The sequence below is a fragment of the Mus pahari genome, chromosome 12 (genome assembly GCF_900095145.1).
Source record: "Mus pahari chromosome 12, PAHARI_EIJ_v1.1, whole genome shotgun sequence".
NCBI classification, from domain to species: domain Eukaryota; kingdom Metazoa; phylum Chordata; class Mammalia; order Rodentia; family Muridae; genus Mus; species Mus pahari.
This window is the reverse complement of record NC_034601.1, coordinates 43,572,613-43,593,125: the sequence shown is the minus strand read 5'-3', so window position 1 is coordinate 43,593,125 and position 20,513 is coordinate 43,572,613. Positions and strand designations below refer to the sequence as shown.

General features: G+C 40.2%; 1 pseudogene; it reads right to left on the bottom strand.

Annotated features, from left to right (window-relative positions):
* Window positions 1-11,648: 11,648 nt before the first annotated feature.
* LOC110329427 lies at window positions 11,649-17,925 on the bottom strand (annotated as a pseudogene).
* Between the last annotated feature and the right edge of the window lie 2,588 nt (window positions 17,926-20,513).

Below are 20,513 nucleotides of genomic sequence, written 5' to 3'. Positions count from 1 at the left end.
AGATAGTTCCTTAGTCACTGGGAGGTTGAATCAGTGTTTGTACCTTGGCATGAATTTCCTCAGATAATTACTTATGAAAATGTAAATTTAGTCACAATTGAGGTTTAAGGGGCATTGGGTTCTTTCTTAAATGGAACTTAGCTTTCTGCTTCGAACTGAGCTCTTATTCTTAGATATGAGAGGTAAGAGCATCTAACAGTATAAAGAATTCCCAGGTATTTTCTATCCACACTCATCATCCTGAGTTCTCACCAGTGTAAGCTTGGCATTTCCTTGTTACCTCAGTGTTCCCACACTGGTCCTGAGTATGATCTGTGTCCATGGAGACAGACAGCACTTACTCTGCTTTTCAGCTGCTCAATGAGCTTCTGTTTAAAGAGTCTAGGATACAGTGCCCAGTTCACCTGTATCCTAGATCAGGACACAAATGACCTCAAACAATGGTTAATTTGAACTCTTTGGAGTAGATCGGGATAGAGACATCTCTCTCCTATCAATAGGATAAATTTTCACAAAACTGTAATAATAATAATAATAATAATAATAATAATAATAATAATTAGGATAAAAGAAACAATCCCTTGTGTTACATTGCTTGCATGTGTGTTTTCCTAGTGGATTAGAGACAACCTCATTTGTCTTGTTCACTGCATTACAGAGGTTGATAACGGGAGGAGAATGGGAGAGACAGGAAGACAAGCATCGCTCATTCTTTTGCCTGGAGACCTGTAGAGCGGAGTCATTAAATGTCGATTCCAAGTTTTGCTGTCTTGGTGATAGTAAGACGGTGAATGGAGAGAAATTCACCTCCTGATTCTGATGCAGGAACTTTCTCTACTTTACCATGCTTCCCTCTGATTGGCTAGATGCACTCTACTTACACTTTTCCAGTTTGGAAAACACAAAGCAAAGGTTTTTCTCCTGCCAAGTGACTTGTTAGCTTCCCAGGCTTGCTGAGAACTCAACAGCTGGCTTGGGTGGCAGCTACCATTAACTATACATATTTCAGGGATTCAATTCAGGTTCCATATCTCTCCTCTGTATGTATTTCTTCCCCGTGTGGGTCTATTACCTTTTAATAGAGATTTAAGGGTCTTCCAGCTACATAAATGTTGGATTTAAGGGAAACTAATAATGGAACTCTGTCAACATATATCTCACTACCACCAAAACATATCGATTTCTGGTCTGGAGACTATCAAGCAAACAAACTATGAAAGCCCAACAGTCAAGAAGGAAGGAAAACAGAAGAGAGAGTGGCAGGCTATTTGGAACCTAGAATGAGTGTATGTTTACCTTTGTTTAAAATCATCATAAGCATCCGACTTGGAGTACCCTCATGCCATAGTCTCATCTTTTCCACGATGACAATGCTGGAGAAACAAGAAAGGATCCATTACATTTGAAAGAGAGACCCACTGACTCCATGCCTCGGATGTCACCCCACATATCACCCTAATGGCTGCACACTGAGTTAGAGAAGAGTTGGAATTTGGTATGTTTTCCATGATAGGTCACAGACTTTTCCTTTTTCCTAGCCTGATGAAGCTCACATTATGCGGCATATACGGTAGGGACCTCTAAATGTGAATTTTCAGGAATGACTTCAACAAGGAAGAACTGTAAGAAAATATTTACCGAAGATGGGGGGAAAAATCACCCCTTTGGCTGGAGTGGAAATGACTCCTCTCACATCAATTTGCCAATCAAATCCCAGGGTCAGGGGGGTGGGGTGGTCAAAACACCAAAAGGAAGTGTCCTCTACAAGGAAAATGGAAAGGGTTAACTAAATGGAGAACAAAAGACACAGAAAAATGGGCACAACCACAGAACTGGTTTTCAATTTTGCCAGAAAGAACTGTGCGTCGTTTGGTCTTTTTTTTTTTTTTTTTTTTTCCTTACTGTGATTCTCATGCCTTAAGTTTTATTCTGTAACATGAGCATCTTTCCATCACCTCTTTGTTCTCCGAAGGACCCTCTTCCAGCTGTCAGCTGCAGTCTGATGGAAGCTTTTGAAAATAGCAGTGTGTCTGACTTCCCAAGTCTTATGGAAGGAGCTACGGAGCACTGTTTATACAAACGTCTGCTGTGTCTACCTGTGTCTGGATCACAGACAAACCTAAGCCGTATTTCTACATCCAGTCCTCATGGACAGAAAGAGATCGCTTTTAACAAGGGGACAGGCAAAGGAGTATTTCCTGCCACCTGAAGTTCAACATACCCATTCCCTTCAGAAACAAATGAGAACTTTGGTGGTTATATCATGACACTTTCCTTATGACTTTGTCTTATGACTTAGGAAAGAAAGAAAGAAAGCAAAAGCAAAAGCAAAAGCAAAAAAAAAACAAAAAAANAACAACAACAACAAAAAAAAACCCTGCTGAAATCTGAGCTGACTTGATGGAAAACAACCCAGATAGGTAACAGAAGTGTTCCAGAATAGAAGCAGCTAATTAGATTCCTTGTTACATGGAGGCAGTGTCCCTAGATGCATTCAGAAACCCAGCTGATGAGAAACAATGAGACAAAAACACACAGCCATGAATGAACATGAAGTGTTTGCATTGCAAAACCTCCAACTGCACCATCATTGTTTACCATCCACTTTCCCAAAATAGGCCACAGGCTGTCAAGATTGGGGTCTTAATTACAGCAGGTTAATAAAAATGCAAGATACAGAGCCCCAGACACAGCATCAGCAACATCTGGCCCTTCTCCCAACTGTGGTTAGTGATCTGAAGTGCTTGTCACAGGGTCTCTCCTTTGAGCCCAATAGCTCCAGAGAGCACTGGAATGTCAAAGGAGAGAGAGGGCTGGGAATCGTCAAATCCACAATGCAGTTCACACTAGTAAAAACTCATTTTGTGAATTGAAAACATTTTATGCACCCCACCCTTTCCCTCACCCCCAAGCACCAAGACCACTGACTACTCAATAAGTGCATACCTGAAGAAATGGAGTCTTGTGGGAAGAAAAAGGAGGGGAAGGGGAAAGGGAAGAGGAAGGGGAAGGGGAAGGGGAAGGGGAAGGGGAAGGGGAAGGGGAAGGGACAAGACTGGGAGGGGAGGAGAGGGGACAAAAGGGGGGGGAGAAGGATGGGAAAGGGAAGGGAAGGAAGGGCAGGGGAGTTGAGGGGAAGTAGTTTGCTTTCCCTTTTCAAGACAATGGCGGAGGAATTCAATGTAAAATGTTAGACTTTTTTTTAATTTTTAATTTTTATTTATTTATTTTATGTTACTGGGTTTTTTCTCTTGTTTCGAGACAGGATCATACTGGGCAGGCCACCTAGGCTGATCCTGAACTTGTGGCAATCTTCCTGTATCTCTATATGAGTGCTGGGATTACTGTCATGTGCCACCACACCATCAAAGCATAAAGTTCAGCAGGACATTCCAGTGATGGTAACAAGCATCCTGATATTATTAGCCTGTTGGACCTGGGTTTTGAAAGCCTTTGGGAAATCCATTTGTGTCTCAGTTCCAAAGCAGTCTTGCAGAGATCGCAAAGGCAGCACATTTAACCACTTTGACTTGTATTTGATCTACAATGAACACAGTGAAGACAAAGACCCATGCATCCAGCTTTTGCTGTTCAAGTCCTTTACACTTCATCTTAGCCAAAAGACCAAGAAGCAACTGTCCCAGCCATCTAGAACAATACATATGGATTATTCCAGAGGGATTTTGCTTATGGAGTTAGCTAATTGCCATATTGAAAACTAAGACAAAAAGATTTAAACTTATTTATTCATATATATAAAGGGGTAATAAAATACCCATCAAATATTCATCTGAGTTATATCTTAAGAATTAATATACATCCTTTTTTTCCCCTCTCAAAATATACCCTTATATGAAATGAACAGGTAAATGTCTCCTGGGGATAAAAAAGGCATTCAGTAGAGGTGAAATAAAACGTACTTCATAATGTAGATTACCAAGAAATCTCATTCTTATCTGGCTCTTCGTTCACACAGGGATTTATGCTACTCATGTAATGAGATTCTATTGACTTCAGATTCATCATTAATATGCTTAGGATTACCTAAAATAAAAACAATAATAAACACACTGCCACTTACAAATCTCTGAAAACAATAATCTATTTCCCTAATACCTTCAAGTTTGTCAACTTTGTCTAAGGCTGACGTACACAGCAACAGTAAAACATTGGATCCTACATCGCTCCCTACTTACCAAACACACATCCTTCCTTCCCCATGTCAAGTGAAAATGTACCTGACAGCCATGCTTCCATTATGAGTCATTTCTACCTGTTATGAGTGTTATAGCTATAACTTATGACTGGGAAATAAAATGGCTTGAGAAAAGGAAATCATTTCTCACTTTTTCTATTTGTAGAAATCATTTGTCTTAGGTTATATTCTCTAGATCCTAGAGCCTAGAAGCAAAAATCTCAGAAGCATGTTCTGGCTTGGGATATTTACTTTGAGAGCAAAGGAAGCAAGTTAGTGTCCAGGAAGGAAAGAAAGCAGCAGCTCTGACAGCTGCAGGCAGATCCCTGAAGGACCTGGGAGTGCCACTGAATGGCCCACTAGCATCACAGTTGGTCCAGTCTCCAGGCTGGGAATATCTAAAGTCCAGAGAGGCAAGCAAGGAGGCAGCTTAGCTTCCTGTTTGGCCAAGGACAGTTCAGTAACTAGAAGCTATTTATGAGCCAATATTCAAATCATCTGGAAGACAGATCTAAGTTGAAAGAGACGGAGGGAAGTAGGAAAGGGAGAGGAAGAGGGAGGGAGGGAGAGAGAGAGAGAGAGAGAGAGAGAGAGAGAGAGAACAGTCAGTCAGTCCTGGGGAAGGCACCAACAATATGCTCTAAAGACCCTTCTAACACCAAGGTGACCTTCAAATTTTCTAACTTAGACTCTTTATTCTCACTTAGATATGTGTAATATCAAATAAGCGAGACAATTAATAGATAAATAGATATAATGTAAAATTACTTTGGAGGAGCATCAGCTTAGAGTGAAGTTTCTTTTTGGAATCTTTACCCACAAACTGTGTTGAAGGAAGTGGGATGGAGCATAGAAATGTGGATAAAGAGGAAAAGGAAGAGAAGGGGATGATGAAGATAGTGAAGATGAAGGCCATAGGGAGGAGGGGGAATGGCAAAGAGGAGGAAGGGGAAGCACCATATTGAGAGCTCTTCATGCTACATTATTACACTCTGTTGATGGAAGCAGAACTCCATGAAGACTCTTAAAAACAGTAAGACAACACCCAGCAAATCCTCACATATCCATATTTATGCCTCTTAACACAAAGCTTCCATTTCTGGTTCTTTTTCTATGGGGAATATTCACACAACTGTTCAGAGATATTAAACAAAGCATTATGCAGTTAATGTAAAACATAAGCAAAACTAAAACTAATTAGCACATGCTCATCAGAGAAGACTTCATATGCTGAGGGGAAATGTACACAAAGGAACTTCATAACCTTCTAAAGTAATGACAAAGAGGCATATGATACATGGAGAAAGATTGCCTGGATTTATGTAAGAAATAAAAGTGGTTTCAAAACCTATGGTTTATATAACTTGATAGTGAGGGTAGAATGTTCTTAAGTGCAGTTATGTTGACTGATGCAAGCATTAAAAAAATACTGAGAGGCCAATGTGGTTGAGAATTGTCATCCGTCTCTGTGATGTTATAGTGAATTTTATGTTACGATTTTATCTTTCTGTGTCTTTATGTTTTCGGCAACAATCATATGTTACTTCTATAGTATATAAAAATAATAAATCTATTTTCTTCAATCCATGCTAAACCCAGTAGTGCACACTCTAAGATGCACATCAATAGCAACAAGAAAATTCATTGGCACTACAGAAAAACAGCACAAATCATATATATATAGTATTGTTCTACCCATCTAGATTTGAATGCTGAATAGTGAATCACATATCACGTGACATCTCCCTTTTAGACTCTGTTTTTTCTCTTTTAAAACTATTTTGAATAAATTTTATCTATTCATTGTGTATGTGTGCACATGTGTGGAGGTCATAGGTCAACTTTCAGAAGTGAGCTCTGTCCTTCTAGGATGTGAGTCCTACAGATTGGGTTGGGTCATCAGACTTGTTGGCAAATGCCCTTACCTTCTGAGCCATCCTGTGCCCCATGATTGGACATTTTGTATCTCAGTTTTTACATTACAGGGAAAGCTACTCTCTTCTAAATTTTTCCCCCAAATTTGTAAGTCTTTCATAAATAACCCAGATTTTTCAGGGTAGTGTGGCTATTTAGGGTAAATTAATATTTGGATGAGTTAGAAACTTGGAGGCAACCATTTTCAGGAAATGGTTAAGGAAATTAACAAATAAAATAAAATAAAATTAAACATAGTTTGGACAATTCCATTGTGGTTCCAAAGAACATAGTACATGCCCTGAAGAGTTAGTTTTTCACTGCAATTCTTTGCCCTAACTGCTCTCTGATCTCTTATGACCAGAAAATTACTCAGTTGGGAGCCATGCACGTATGTGGCTACTACCTAATAGAGTTCCCAAAAGCACTTTAGGAGCTATTAGAACCAGGCAAATGCACTATCTGAAGATTAGCAACGTCCAAATGCAATTGCTTCCATTCATATACCCCCCTCTTGAGGCCCAGAAATATCAGGCATGGTCTTGAATTATGGCATTAGTGACCGAAAAATCCTGGAAATGTTAAGACTCTTCTCCATTACCTAACATGTCAATCAGGAGCTCCAAATCGGCCTGAGAGAGTGGGCAGGAAAATACAGAAGAAAGAGCCCAGGCAGGGACTAGGTTGAAAGGACAGTTGGCACAGACTGTTGCTAAGTTCCCATGAGAGTATAGGAACCTACTCTAGCCTGATGCTTTACTTTTCAATATTTTAGAAGAAAACAGAAAACCTGTTGGTACATGTGACACCTTTAGTGATTGTTTTTTAATCTGTGTGGACCAAAAACATCAATTAAACGGTTCTACTCAAAACCTGTCAATCTGTGACTGGCTGTGCATTGTAGAGAAGTATTGTATCGTTGTTGGGAAGGAGCAAAAGAAACTTATTCTAAATACTACCATTTCATTTTCAGACTCCATTTAATCATGGAGCAAAACTAAATTCAAGGTCCCAGGCCCTAGGGGAACTGGGAACTTCCCATAGCTAAACAGCTTCGGTTGTAAACGGTTGTCTGAGTCCAGATGTCTCAGGGACAACTTCTCCATCTTGCTGGCAGAGTTAAACAAGTTCATGTTCCCAGGCCTAGGAATAAATACCTATCCCACTTCTCCAAATGTTTTCCTAATTGTCTATTAATATAGATAATATGAATATGAATGTCAAATATAGATAATTGTCTATTAATGTAACAATGGTCAGCAATACAGAAATTGCTGTTATCTAAACCAAAGTACATAAGTTGCAAAAATATATACCCAATTGCCTTTTATGCCCTAATTAACTACATGCAGTTGACCAACTCCTTTGTTCCCTTATCACTTTGAACTCTGGACCTAATGTCTAGGAGAATGAATCAAGGATCTTGAAGCTAGGTGTCCTGGATACACCTCCGTCTCCAAAGGGTACTCCCTTGCTTAACCTGTAATGTCAAATACAATTGAATAACACTGAAGCTCAACCCATCGATTTGTGTTCCAATCCTTTAAAAATGTAACATCTTCCTTTGGAGTCATGGTTCAAATTCTAAACCGGGCACCTCCCTGAGAGCTCAGAAAATAAAACTTTCATTTTTAAACTTCCATATATGAAGGGAATTTTCTTGGATTCCCATCCCATGAGTTCAGCTGTGATGATGTCAGCAACATGAACACGGTATACTTATAGTTATTGTATCACATGTAAAAGTTTATACTGAATTCTAACTGCTTGTATGTAACTTGCAACTTGGAAGCAGACAGCACAGTGACCATTAACTGGGAATACTTCTTAAATGGAGTTGCTATTCTTAGCTCCTGGTCATGGCAACAATCAAGATAATGTACAGCATCTAGAAATGCATTGTTAATGACAAACTACTAGAGAAGATCAGTCATCAATGTGTCAGTAAATATGTATGCAATGCCTTCTCAACAGGTAGTCTCTACATGCTGGAGGCTGCTGGTGAACAGGTCAGGTGCATTTTCTGTTCTGATGAAGCTTATACTAAGCTCAGTGCACAGAGCATCATGAAAGAAAATTCTAAGGATATATATATATATATATATATATATATATATATATATATATATATNTGTGTGTGTGTGTGTGTGTGTGTGTGTGTGTGTGTGTGTGTGTGTGTAAAATCTTAAGGACAATATTGAAATTATAATAGAATTGAAAAGAACTACTGTCTGGTGACTTCATGGCCCAGGCACTACATAGCACATAAGTCACATATTGATGCTGATGTAAGCAAACTTGCTATGTTGTTGCAAACAAAATTCTGTGCCCCTTGTCCCATCGGGGAAAATATATCTTTATGCTGAAAACTTGGTTTTTGGGGTCCTGAGCTGATACCAATTCTTTTAGGTAGCAAATGGTTTATGCATTCAATGTGTTTCATGTAGTTTTTGTAAATTTCTGTGTTCTTGTATTGAATCCTTAGATTCCTTTCAGACCTACCCCATTTAAGTATATACAGAGCCATCTTCCACACCTGAGGATCCCTTGTCCCTTGGTCACCAGTGAAGCCAAAACTGACTTTGCATAGAATGGAGATTTTTTTTTCTAGAACAAGCAGACTCTATACTTCAGATTGGAAAAGTGGACCACTGGAAAGGGAAAACCGATTTCTTTAAGATCTTGGCTATTTTTCAAGTGCTCCAGAGGTGTAAACACTTTTAATAAATATGAGGTCCTGCAGCAAATTAAATTCCAAGTAGGTTAGGAAAATAATTATCCTCTGCCCATAACATCCTCCACGCTACATTGCACAGTAAATAATCCGAGTCAGTTTCCCTGCCTCAGAACACAAGTGCTAGAGTCCCTGACGGTTCAAGTACCAACGCTGCCCACCGCCCCACCCCTGCCTACAGTGTTACACCCACTTACCTGCATGGATGCAGCCCTAGGTCAGAGCCTCTTGATTTCTTACATGGATTATTGTACCAGCTTCCCATCTCCTCTGGTCTCCCCTCATAGATGTCACTCAAACCCTTCCTCATCCAATGCCCAGATTAAACACCAGCACTGTCTTCTCCATTCCTCACTTCATAACTTTCTTTGGTCCATATTACCTTAAATTAGATCAAATCTGACATGCTCCCCCCCCCCTTTTTTTAGGTGTTCCCTCTAAACATCCAATGCTTTATGTAAACTATTTGAGATCCGATATTGTCCTTTGGTTCTCTGTCTCTTACCTACCACAGTGTGTTTCCCCCTTGCCTTTGTACTGCCTTACCTTTACCTCTGAAATGCTCTATCCCTTAAGGTCTTGCCTTTTACTCCTGACCTCATACATCAGCAATGGTGACCTCTGCTCTTCTGACGGCATTAAGCTTTTCTTGTATTTTTCATTGCATCTACATTAGAAGTACTACCTTTAAATACCATTTTACATTTAGTTGATTAATAATACATCTTTTACTTTTACTTCTTAAAGCAAGCACTAGTTATAACACATGCTTGTGATTTCTATAGCAACCAACTCACTGTCCTTTGCATACTACTGCAGGCTACTCAAGGCCCAACACTCTATATCTTGACATCCAACAAAAACAGGGAGGGGCTCTAGTGTCCTAACCACAAATTTTCTTCTACTGTGCAATCTCCTAGTGTAATTCTGGAATTTTGATTTCTTTAAAAAAAGAAGCCACAGAAATACTATAAGACTGTGCTTTCATTTTAAGCCCAGGTGTGGGTACTGGGGTTGCTACGGACAGTCCACAGCGGCTGCCTGTGCTCTGTCTCCTGCTCTAGCAGAGGCTTGGTTTGGCCAGCTCCAGATAGTTTCTGTGATTGTGTGATGTTTGGAATTCTGGAAATGTTTCAGAAGCTAAATAAATGCTAGTGTCCCAACAGGCAGGGGTGGTGGCTGTTGGTTATTTAGGGAGGTTGGTTGCAATATGGTCAAAGAAAAAAAAACAAAAGGGAAGAAATTTGATTCAAGAATCTCTCTCTCTCTCTCTCTCTCTCTCTCTCTCTCTCTCTCTCTCTCTCTCTCTCTCTCTCTCTCTCTCTCTCTCTCTCTCTCTCTCTCTCTCTCGTGTGTGTTCGTGTGTGAGTTCTCTAGCCTTCTTTCTTTCCTACCTAGTGATAGGAGGTGAAACCAGTGCATGTGATAAAGGGTGAGGAAAAAGAAGAACCCACAGGGTAGCAAAGACTACTCTGGCCTAGGTCCTCTGATAAACCAACTTCTTACAACGGAAATATATATATTGCCTGTTTATCTCTGAGTAATAGGCTTCAATTCCCTGTAAATGTGTGGAACTATTTTTTTTTTTTCTGTACAAGAAGCACTTCTTTTAACTGGCTGGAATGCAATTATGTGAGCATGGGGCTGGACATATAAGGGAAGGGTGTGGGGATGGCACACAAGGCAGGCACAAGAAACCCTGGGACCCAAGGCTGGGAGCCTTGTTCCCAAGATCCTGCTATCTTACGGATAGCCAAAGTAGGGGTGAGGGAAGGACCTTAGCATATGATAGGTAAAGTGAAGAACCAGTCTACTGGCTCCCAAGATCAAGACGTGTGGCAAACAGATTCTTTAGTTTTAAGTGAAAGACACCAGGTAGGCCTAGTTAACTTGGAAAACAGACCACACCCACCCACACCTCATCCCCTGAAACTGTCCCTTAAGTGAACTTAAGTTTCTTTCCTCTTACAAAGAGAACAGCGTACATTGCTGGTAGAGAAAGGGCTGGGGAGGCAGGTCCTATTTTCATTCATTTTCCAACCTCAAGTTTTCCACTAGGAAGCCATCAGGCAAAGCTACTCTGTAGGATCTAAGTACAGAGGCCTATTTTCCACCACCACTCCTAACCACCACCACCACTCTCATTTCTTACACAGGACCCGACGCTGGATGCTGTCTGTTTATCCAGAAGACTCCTCCAGTTCTGGATACACACTCCTCCTTCCTGTGACCCCAGCTACCCCAGGCTGAAGGTGGGGTTAGCTATGAAGGCACACTTGGTGGCTCCATCCAGCTCTGAAACCTGATGGAAGAGAAGCAGGTAGACTCCTTACTGTCTGTCTAGGCTACAAAGGACTAAGAGTGAGACATGTATTTGTTGGCCCTTAGGTACATCAGCCATGGAGACCCAAGTCAGTCCTGGCTGGGGAGCTTGGAGCTAGTGTTCATTGAGGTGACTTGCCTACTCTCATCCAGTCTTTCCCTCTTGTCCAGAAGTGTTATTAAAATACAAAGAAATTTGCTGCAGGCATCCATGGGCCATCTTCCATCCTCAACTTCAAGTTACTTAACCATGTCGGCACTGTCTGAGCCAGTAAGGACTGGAGAGATCCATTCTGTCCCATCTTCCAAAGCTGCACTGAAAACTCCCAAGTGCCCTTTGGCATAGGAAAGAGATGTCCCAATTCTCTAGGCAGAGAGGCAGTGATGTGTCATTAGGCAAGTCTGATGAACTGGGGACTCTGACCCAGCTGCACAGCAAGCACCGGATCACAGCAACCTGAGAGGGCAGGGAGACAGGCGTCTTTAGGATTCTGCTACGTTCTTGTTGGTTTTATTCAAGAGATTCTTGAGAAATGAATGAAGATGAAGACATGAAATAAGGCCTCTGTCTAAACCGTCGTTTCTCTCCATTATCCTCCATGAAACAAAGGAGCAGCGTGTGCATGTACATGCCATAGACGCTGAAGAAGCTGTGAGAAGTCAAGTAGGAGCCAATGATCACTGTCAATATTGGGACCCAGTAATAATTGAGAGGTGGGGCTGTACCTTACATGATTCTGACCCGATGGATAAAAAAGAGGGCCACGATGCACATACTACCCAAAATCAGAAGTTTGCCCAACAGGAAGAGGAAGTCTGTAACTATGTTCAGGACGGCTACCCTTGGTGATATTTCTCATAAGCAGGAAGAAGGCATTTCTGGATGAGGTGCAGAAGTTGGTGCTATAGATAGCAATCATGTTGTAGGCATTCCTATTCAGGAATTTGATAAGTGTGCCAGATGCAGCACTTGAGACAGACCATGAGGAACTTGGCAAACTTGTTCTGTGCAAGCTTTTAGGTGCTGGTCCAGCTACTCCAGCATCACTCAGATGATCTGCACGATAGCTAAGATAAGAGAGCCAAAAGTCAAAGAGCCCGTGTGGTACCTGAGTGCTCGGCCAAAAGCAGAGAAGAGGAAGAAGGCAGGCCAGTGTCACCTGGCCTAGGGCCAGCACGAAGTTGGCTAGCCAGAAGAACATGAGTGCATTGAAGATCTGCACGCCCAGCAGGGCACAGTGATAGGTCGACTTGCCACCATAGAATGCAAACTGGCAGCGGTCACTGGGACACTGACAGCTCTCATTCCGTGAGGGAAGGTCTCCGGGTTGCAGGTTTTCCCCAAACATGGGCAGGATGTGTCATCAGCAATCTTGTACACATTAGAGGTAGACAGGAAGACAGATGTGCTGGCCCAGTAGGCAATGCAGAGACACAAGAGGAAGAAGGTCACAAGTGGGTAGGGTATGGAGCACATGACATGTTCCACAGCCCTGCTGGCTTCTTTGATGAGGGCTATAGCGATCAATATCCTTTTGCACAGAAAGATGAGTAACAAGATGGTGATCACTTCCAGGATGCTTAAAATGATCGTGAAAGCCATCTTGGTCTGCCTCAAGTTCAGGTACACTCGGAGGTCCGTCTGGAAGACAAGGTTCACCAGGGAGACATCAGAGCCTGCCTCTCCACGTAGTCCCGAGTACTCCGAGTTTTATGCGTGTTATAAATGGGTCCTTTGTAGGCCGGGTCATATTTCTGAGTTATCCCATAGACTGCATCCTGTTCTTCCAGTCGGTCTCCATGGCCTCAACTGAGAGGAGCTGAGTCTGAAGCCAGCGTGACCCCAACCCAAGCGGGCGGGAAACACCATTGGTGTGAGTGGAAATATTTAAACAATGTTATTACATCTTCTTGTGGAATTTTTTAGTTACCCTGCCTTATTCTTCAGAATCTGCTTCCACAAACTCATGGACATTTCTCTAGTATATGAGCAAATCCCATGTGGTCAGTGTCAAACTTCTGGGAAATGTTAGCAATATATAGATAGGAAGATATTGATCTCTTCTACCCAGTCTTGGGAGTCACATGTTCATCAACCTCTGAAAATCTAGGGCAGATATGCTGCTCCTTTAGTATGGTCCAGAAGAAGCAATTAATACTAACAATCTCTAGATAGGATTGCTTACTTGTTTGATAATTAAAAATGATAAAAGTCTTGTTTTATGATATACTTCCAATTATAACACAAAATCTCTAAAAAGCCCAGATATGATTTCTGGAATTTTCATTCTTTACCAATCTGAGGTTACTGGAGTCTAAGTTCACTGGAAATTTCTATTAAGTAGGTGAGAGATAAACACTGACACATATTGGTTTGACTTCTGGGAAGTCAGCTGGTTTACTGAGGTCAATATACAACTGGTGAGAGTTGCTATTGTGTAACAGTTTCCTCAGATTGAAACATTCCATATTACAGGAAGCTCATTAAGCAGGAAGGTAAACAACTCAAAATAACTTCAGGAAGTCCCTGAAGCTGACCAGATTCTCTATGCCCCTCTCTCCCAGAGTAAACAATAAAAAACGGAGTTCTGTTCAGACAAAGTGAAGTAGAGCTGGGAAGAAAAAAATAAAACCACTCAGAGGAGAAAAGAAGACTCAGACCAGACCAGCTGAGTAGAAGAATCAGAAACTGGCCAAGCTGCCTAGACCAGAACCAGAATCACTACTTGAATCACTTGGAAAAGACATTATCCCAACCTGCTGTGCTGCCTTCAGGCTATTCAGTGTGCTCCAGGTTTCCAGTTTTTTGTGAGCTGCCACCCTTGCCGCTGTGGTGGGCCTTGGTGATGCACTGTCTTTGAATCATTTATGCTCCTGTAAGCAACCCTTTACCTACATTCTTTCAAATAATCCCAATAAAACTCACTGATTCACTGAGATGGACTTTGGTGGTATTTGTATTTCGGTCTGGTGGTCTGTTGTGGGTTCTCTATCTGGGGTGAGTAGATGTGTGTGTTGCATCTCCCCAGGAAAAGTTTTGTCATATAACAGATGCAAATAACAAATAAAGCATAAACTTATATGTTTAAAGAAAAAACACTAACGATACAAGTTATCACTAGATAATAAGATATTAAAATTATCTAATTTAACACAATGAAAGAGCTCTCCTTAGGAGGGAAGTTATTTACTTAATTTTTAGGATGCTATCAAAGTTCAGAATATTTTAGAGACTTGTTTAGAAAATTTGATTCCAGACTTGACACATGGAAAATTCATTGTGTATGATGTTATATCATTATATGAATAAAATCAAAATTATTCAAGGCATAGCACAAAAATAAAGTAAATACTATGTCAGGCAGGTAAATATAATTTTTAGTCAGTGCAGTTTGTTGATAAGTATTAAAACCAATATTCTCTAAGAATTAATAAATTATAAAATACTATGTAAATTCCAATTCGGTGAGGGACCTTCCAAGATAGCTGAATTATTGGCAGAAGGATAGATTTTCAAGATGACTGTACTAAAGAAGTAACAAAATTTGCATATTTAACCTGGGGTCATATCTGTTCAGGAATAATAATATATTTTACCATGATTTATGAATATTTGTAAGTGTGCCATCATAAATTAATACTTGAAGATGTAAATTATTGCTGTCTAAATTTGAAATAAATTAGAATGCTTCAAGTTTGAAACAAGTGTGAACTAATCTTGTAATAGATTTATTCACAAAAATATAGAAGGTCACTGTAAACCTGAAGACCAATATAATAATGAAAAGCTGATATTCAATATATGTTTTGTTATAGTTTTAGGAAAAGTGTGTGTGGTTTTGTTCTATGCAGACTCAATTATGAGGGTGAGTGGATGTGTGCATGTACACTCTTGGAGGTTAGAGGAGGATGTCATATGTCAAGTCCTAGCACTCTCTGCCATAGTCCTTTGAGACTGGGTCTCTCCCTGAATCTGGAACTAGGCTGGTAGCCAGCAAGCCCCAGTGAGCCACAGGGGTTGGGGTTATAAGTTTACATGGTCATGTCTGCCTTTTATGTGGTTGCTGGGATCCAAACTCAGGTCCTAGTGTGTGTAAAAACCCTATTACCCACTGACTTATTTCTCCAGTCTCCAACAAACAGCTTTAAAAACTGAAAGACAGGAAACTTTTCTATAAAAAAAAATGTTTTTATATAAACAGAGATAAATGGCCTGACATTTTGTACATGTGTGAATATGTTGAGTCTGTTTAAGTTTTTCTGTGCTTCCCTATATTTTTAAGGACTAGTCCTGCCCCCCCTTTTTTTTACAAAATTTCTTCTGATAACCTGAATCAACATAAGGTTCCCCCCCCCCAAATATAGGATGTTTTCCAGAAAGATCTGGGTATTTCTCATTTGCCTGACCTGGATTTCTTTAAAACTGCTCATAGGAAACCAAATACTTATCTTTGCCTCTATCATCTGGCTCGTATTTTTTTTCTCACTTTATCTTATCAGCAGAAAAAAAAAAAAAACTACAGGAAATTATATCCATGTTGCTGGAGCAACCACGATGAGCAAAGAGGAGGGCATCAGGCTTCAAATCAACCAGAAATTACAAACAATCACGGACAGAAAGGCCTCTGGACAATGTCTATGTCCCACTTTCCTCACTCAAATTTGTAATCTTTGTCATCTTTGAAGTAGCAGGGGTTTCTTTTTTTTTTTAAGGAACAATTATCAGGACCCCAATCTGTCCTTCTTCAGACCTTTAGCTCCGTTGTATTCTTTCTAATTAAAGAACTGGAGCTTTTATATCACAAACCATTTACTGAAACACAGTGATTTCTTTGTTGTTACTGTTTTCAATGAGCTCATGGTTGATTCATTACTTTTTTTTTTTCTTTTTGTAAACTCACCCTATCCTTTCTCCTAGGAAGCTCATTGGCTATGGCTATTGAAGAGAATGCTATCAATAGGATGCTTACACCAGTTAGGAATAATGGTGATTTCCCAGAAGGTATTGGTTTAATCTCAAGTCTAATAAGTAACAAGGAGAGGGCACTGGGGAATGATAAAATCTGGGCCTCGTCAAGGACAGTAGAAGGTCATTGCCCTACCTCCTCCTTTACAGACTCGCTGAGATTCCATGGAGTCTGTCTGTTAAAGCCTTTAGGGTGTTTGCACCTGCCACTGAAGTTTCCTAGACTCCATAATTAAAGCAGGAGCTAGGAGACATACAGGTTCTGCCATGCTTCTATGTTTGCTCATGTGGACAAAGCAACAGAACAGAACACATCGTCTCCCCAAACAAATTCTATTTACCCTTCCCAGAACACAGGGAAAGATTCCATACGATGAGGACATCATTGAGCTCAGAAACCATACACTGAAGCTAATTTACTAATAAGCCATGAAACACTGTCATAAATTACTTAAACTAACTGGTACTTGTCCAATTAAATGAACAAACTACATCCTGCAAGGTACTGGCCTTAAAGATTTATAGCAGGTGTTTATTTGCATGCTAATTTGCCAAATTTCATTAAGTGTCTCTAGGTCTATTCATTTGCCTCACCTTAATGACCCAGGCTTGTGTTTTCAGCTCTCTATTCTTTTAGTCAAGTGCATGGCATTTTAATCTCCATAAGTCTCCTTACACTTTGACAGTGGAGACCACACACAAAGCTGAAAATGTGCCGCCAGACTGTGTTACACATGATGGAGTAGGGCAGCTGATACAAGAGTTAAGCTGGGATGCCACGGATGCTGCACACAAAGACCATCAGGAGAAATTGGACAGAGCCTTCCAGATCCATTCCCCATCTGCTAACAGAGGCAACTCACTGACATAGATCATGGCAAGCAGAGATAATTCTTAAGTGAAAACAGACAAGGGTGGGGAATGAATACTATTACTTTCTCAATGAGATCTATGCAAACTCGTATATGCAGAGCAGCAATGGATAACTAGCCAATGCCTCTTCTCCTGTATTCTTTTGCTCCAGAATAAGCATGTGCTCTTAAACAACTGTCGGAATTTTACTGGTGATGCCAATGCAACAAAGCTCATATTAGACTTCAAATATGTGAATGGTTGGAGAAGCAAAAATAGAATAGAGGTACACTAAGAACACACTCTAAGGAGAAAAAGCATAACCACTATCAGAACACAGTGGATAGGCCCATGTCTTGTGCCTCTTCCTAAGGCTTTGCTTCCAAATGGCTGCTCAACTCGCATAGGGTAATGTCGCACAGGGTAAGAATCAGCTGCACCCAAATCCAGCCTGGAGCATTTGGGAGGTTATTTTGGTTACTTGAAGGCACTCAGGTGAGATATTACTTATAGTACCTCAAGTGACTTGGCCACTAGCATCATCCAAGGAATCACAAGTGATGCATCACTGAAGTTCCCTGCACAGCTGTAGGCAAGCTACTCCACTTAAGAACTGCTTCTCCCCCAGAAATAGTTTGATCTATCCTTTCTGGAGAGGGTTAGAGGGAGTCTTCAAGTTTCATGATACTCCTGCATCTTATTCGCCTAATTTCTTGTTAATTTCACAAGCCACCCCTTCTCCCTCCAAGAGAAATGTTTCAATCTGGAGGAAATAGTCAATTAGTAACAACTGCTCCTTTACATTCCTGACTCCTTTAGTTATATTTAGAAACTCAAGATTATTTCCATAAAGTAACACCTGATGAAATTATAATTAAAAACATGAAGGCTTCTCTTATAGCTACTCACCTGAATTTTAGATTGAAATAAGAAAGGATCCATTCTTACTATCAGTGACTGTTATTAATATAACACTATCATAACAATGAGTGTTATTAATACTAAAAATAGAAAAATAGATCATCCCCAATGAAAGTGTCATTTAAAGACTTAAAGAGAATGATTTGCATTGAGTTTTGACTATATTTCTTCAGGTTTATGTCACGTTTTCTAATCTTCATGTAAACATGAATTGACAAATACTTGCATCAAGGATTTTTAAAGAGGTAATGGCAACTAAAAACACATGGGAAAAGTGCCTTGGCAGCCTGACATCCAGGAATTGGTTTATACATACCACCACCCACTTAGACATCCTTTCATAAATTCATAGCACAAATTGCTCAGAAATCACATTGCAAAGGGTCTTAAGTCTGCCAGTAGCATTCATTTCAATTTTAGGCACCCTCTGTCAAGCAAACACATTCTAGTCAGATCAGTATTTATTAACCTGCAACTCCAGTATGCTGCTGAATAAAAAAACAAACAGTGAAGAAGAAGGAAGTGAGGAGAGAAAAGATGAGGACAAGGAGAATGGTAGAATAAAAGGACAGCCAGTCTTGAGCCTCCCTACCAAACATCTAAATGTTATTGTCAATAACAGATAAAATATCCTGGAGTATAGTATGTAACAGACTCAAAACCTTGCTCTACAAACTGTGGTCCTAAGCCCAAGAGCACAGGCAGTATCTGGTAGTATGTAAAAGATGCTAACGCAGGCCCAGTTCAAAATGCAATGAATCAGACTCAGTATTATTCCACTTTGTACAATGAACTTCCACTGGGCATGTTTGACCTTCTAGCACAACCCAAGCAAGATGCTTACTAAGTCAAATTAGAAAGACCCTAGGCATCCTGGCTATATGATTGTCTCACTAACTCTCTACATTCCATGGATATTATTTTAGCCTAGCTTTAGTAGGAAATCTGCTAGACTGTTCCACTTTTTAACAAATATATGATACTTTGAGAATTTCAACTACTAGGGATGTTTGAAAAAAAAACTGGAAACTGCCATTCTATAATCTTCAGATACATATCAATTTTAATGAAGTAAGATTACAAGAAGTATAGTGACCTTCCTAGAAGTCATAGGTCCTCTTATTAACCAAAAATTCATTAATTAATTATTAACTTTATCTGTTTCTAAACTCCTGCACTAAGACTTTTAATTTCAAACTTGATTCTACATAGTGTTAATGTTGTTTCAATTACTTATTATGCTGGAGATTGAATCCAAGACCTTATGCATGCTAGATATACACTAGAACTGAGCTAACCCTGGGGCCCCAAACCTCTTCACACTTGATATTTCCTCTTAGAAATGTTCATTTTTAACTTTCCCCCTTCTTTGACTACAAATACCCACTTGTTGGCTATATTAGGAGTTAGTCTCAGTATCTGTCCTTTCCTTCCGTCCTCCTGAACAGTGTCTCCCTTGCCATTTTAATTAGTGTCAGGGTAGTTCCTCTTTAACACTATGAAGAATCAAGCTTGAAATCAAAAGTTTTAGTGCAGTAAATTAGAAATCTGTGTTGTTACCTTGCTCTGCTGCTGCTGTTGTCAAATCATAGGACCATTGGCAAGTGGGCTACCCTCTCTGGGATGCAGCAGTTTAATTCAAATAACGTTCTTGAAAGCTCACCATAGTCCTTGCTCACAATGCTTATTATTTTGTTCTCAGTGTAGTCTACACCTCCTCAGATGGAAAATAACCTTGAAGAGCATCATTTTAACTCTCAGTCTTCTGTCAGATTGAGACCTTTTCAGGTGGGCTGTGGGAAAGGCTCTGGGGTAACTGTATTCTCCTGTGTGAAGAAGGACCTCACACTTCAAAAGGCTTGTTGTTGTAGTGAGTTTTCTATAGACCCAAAGTAGGAGTGAAGTTCAACTAAACACTCCCCATTTCTGGAAATAGAGTGTGTTCCCAAATGCAACATATTAAGCAGGTTCATCACATTTACCCTCTGTCCAACAGAAGGAGCATCACAATAGTGCTGATTCAGTTGTGAGTCACCCGCTGTCTGGCTTATTATGCTGAGTCATTTCTACAATGGTATATAAGCTGGACATCATCAGGAGGGTTAATATTGTGTATCAAAGGCATGTGGAACAAAAAAAAAAAGCATCAGAAAGACTCCATCCTCAGCAATGCCTAGGAAATCACTGTGTTTGGCCATCAGTTGAACACGTGCTGGAGCATATGAATAACTTGATGACTCTGTTGTCTAGAAGTAGCAATGGGAGGGATGGCTCAGCAGTGAAGCACACTTGCTGCTTTTGTGAAGACCCAACTTCGGTACCTACAACCTAATGTTCACAACCAATGGTAACTTTAGTTTTAGAGGATCGAGTACTACCTTCTACCCTCCGAGGACATGTCATACGCAGTCATACAGCATGCACATGCATAAAATAAGAGTAAATATTTAAAAAGGAAAATGAGCTGGGAGTGGAGATTTTGGTCAGGTGTGTAGAATAGTGGAGAAACACTGGAAGCAGGACTGACAGAAGGAGGTGCAGGCTATGGAGTACAGAAACATGTTCACTCAGGTTTTTTTTTTTTTTTTTTTTTTTTTTTTTTTTTTTTT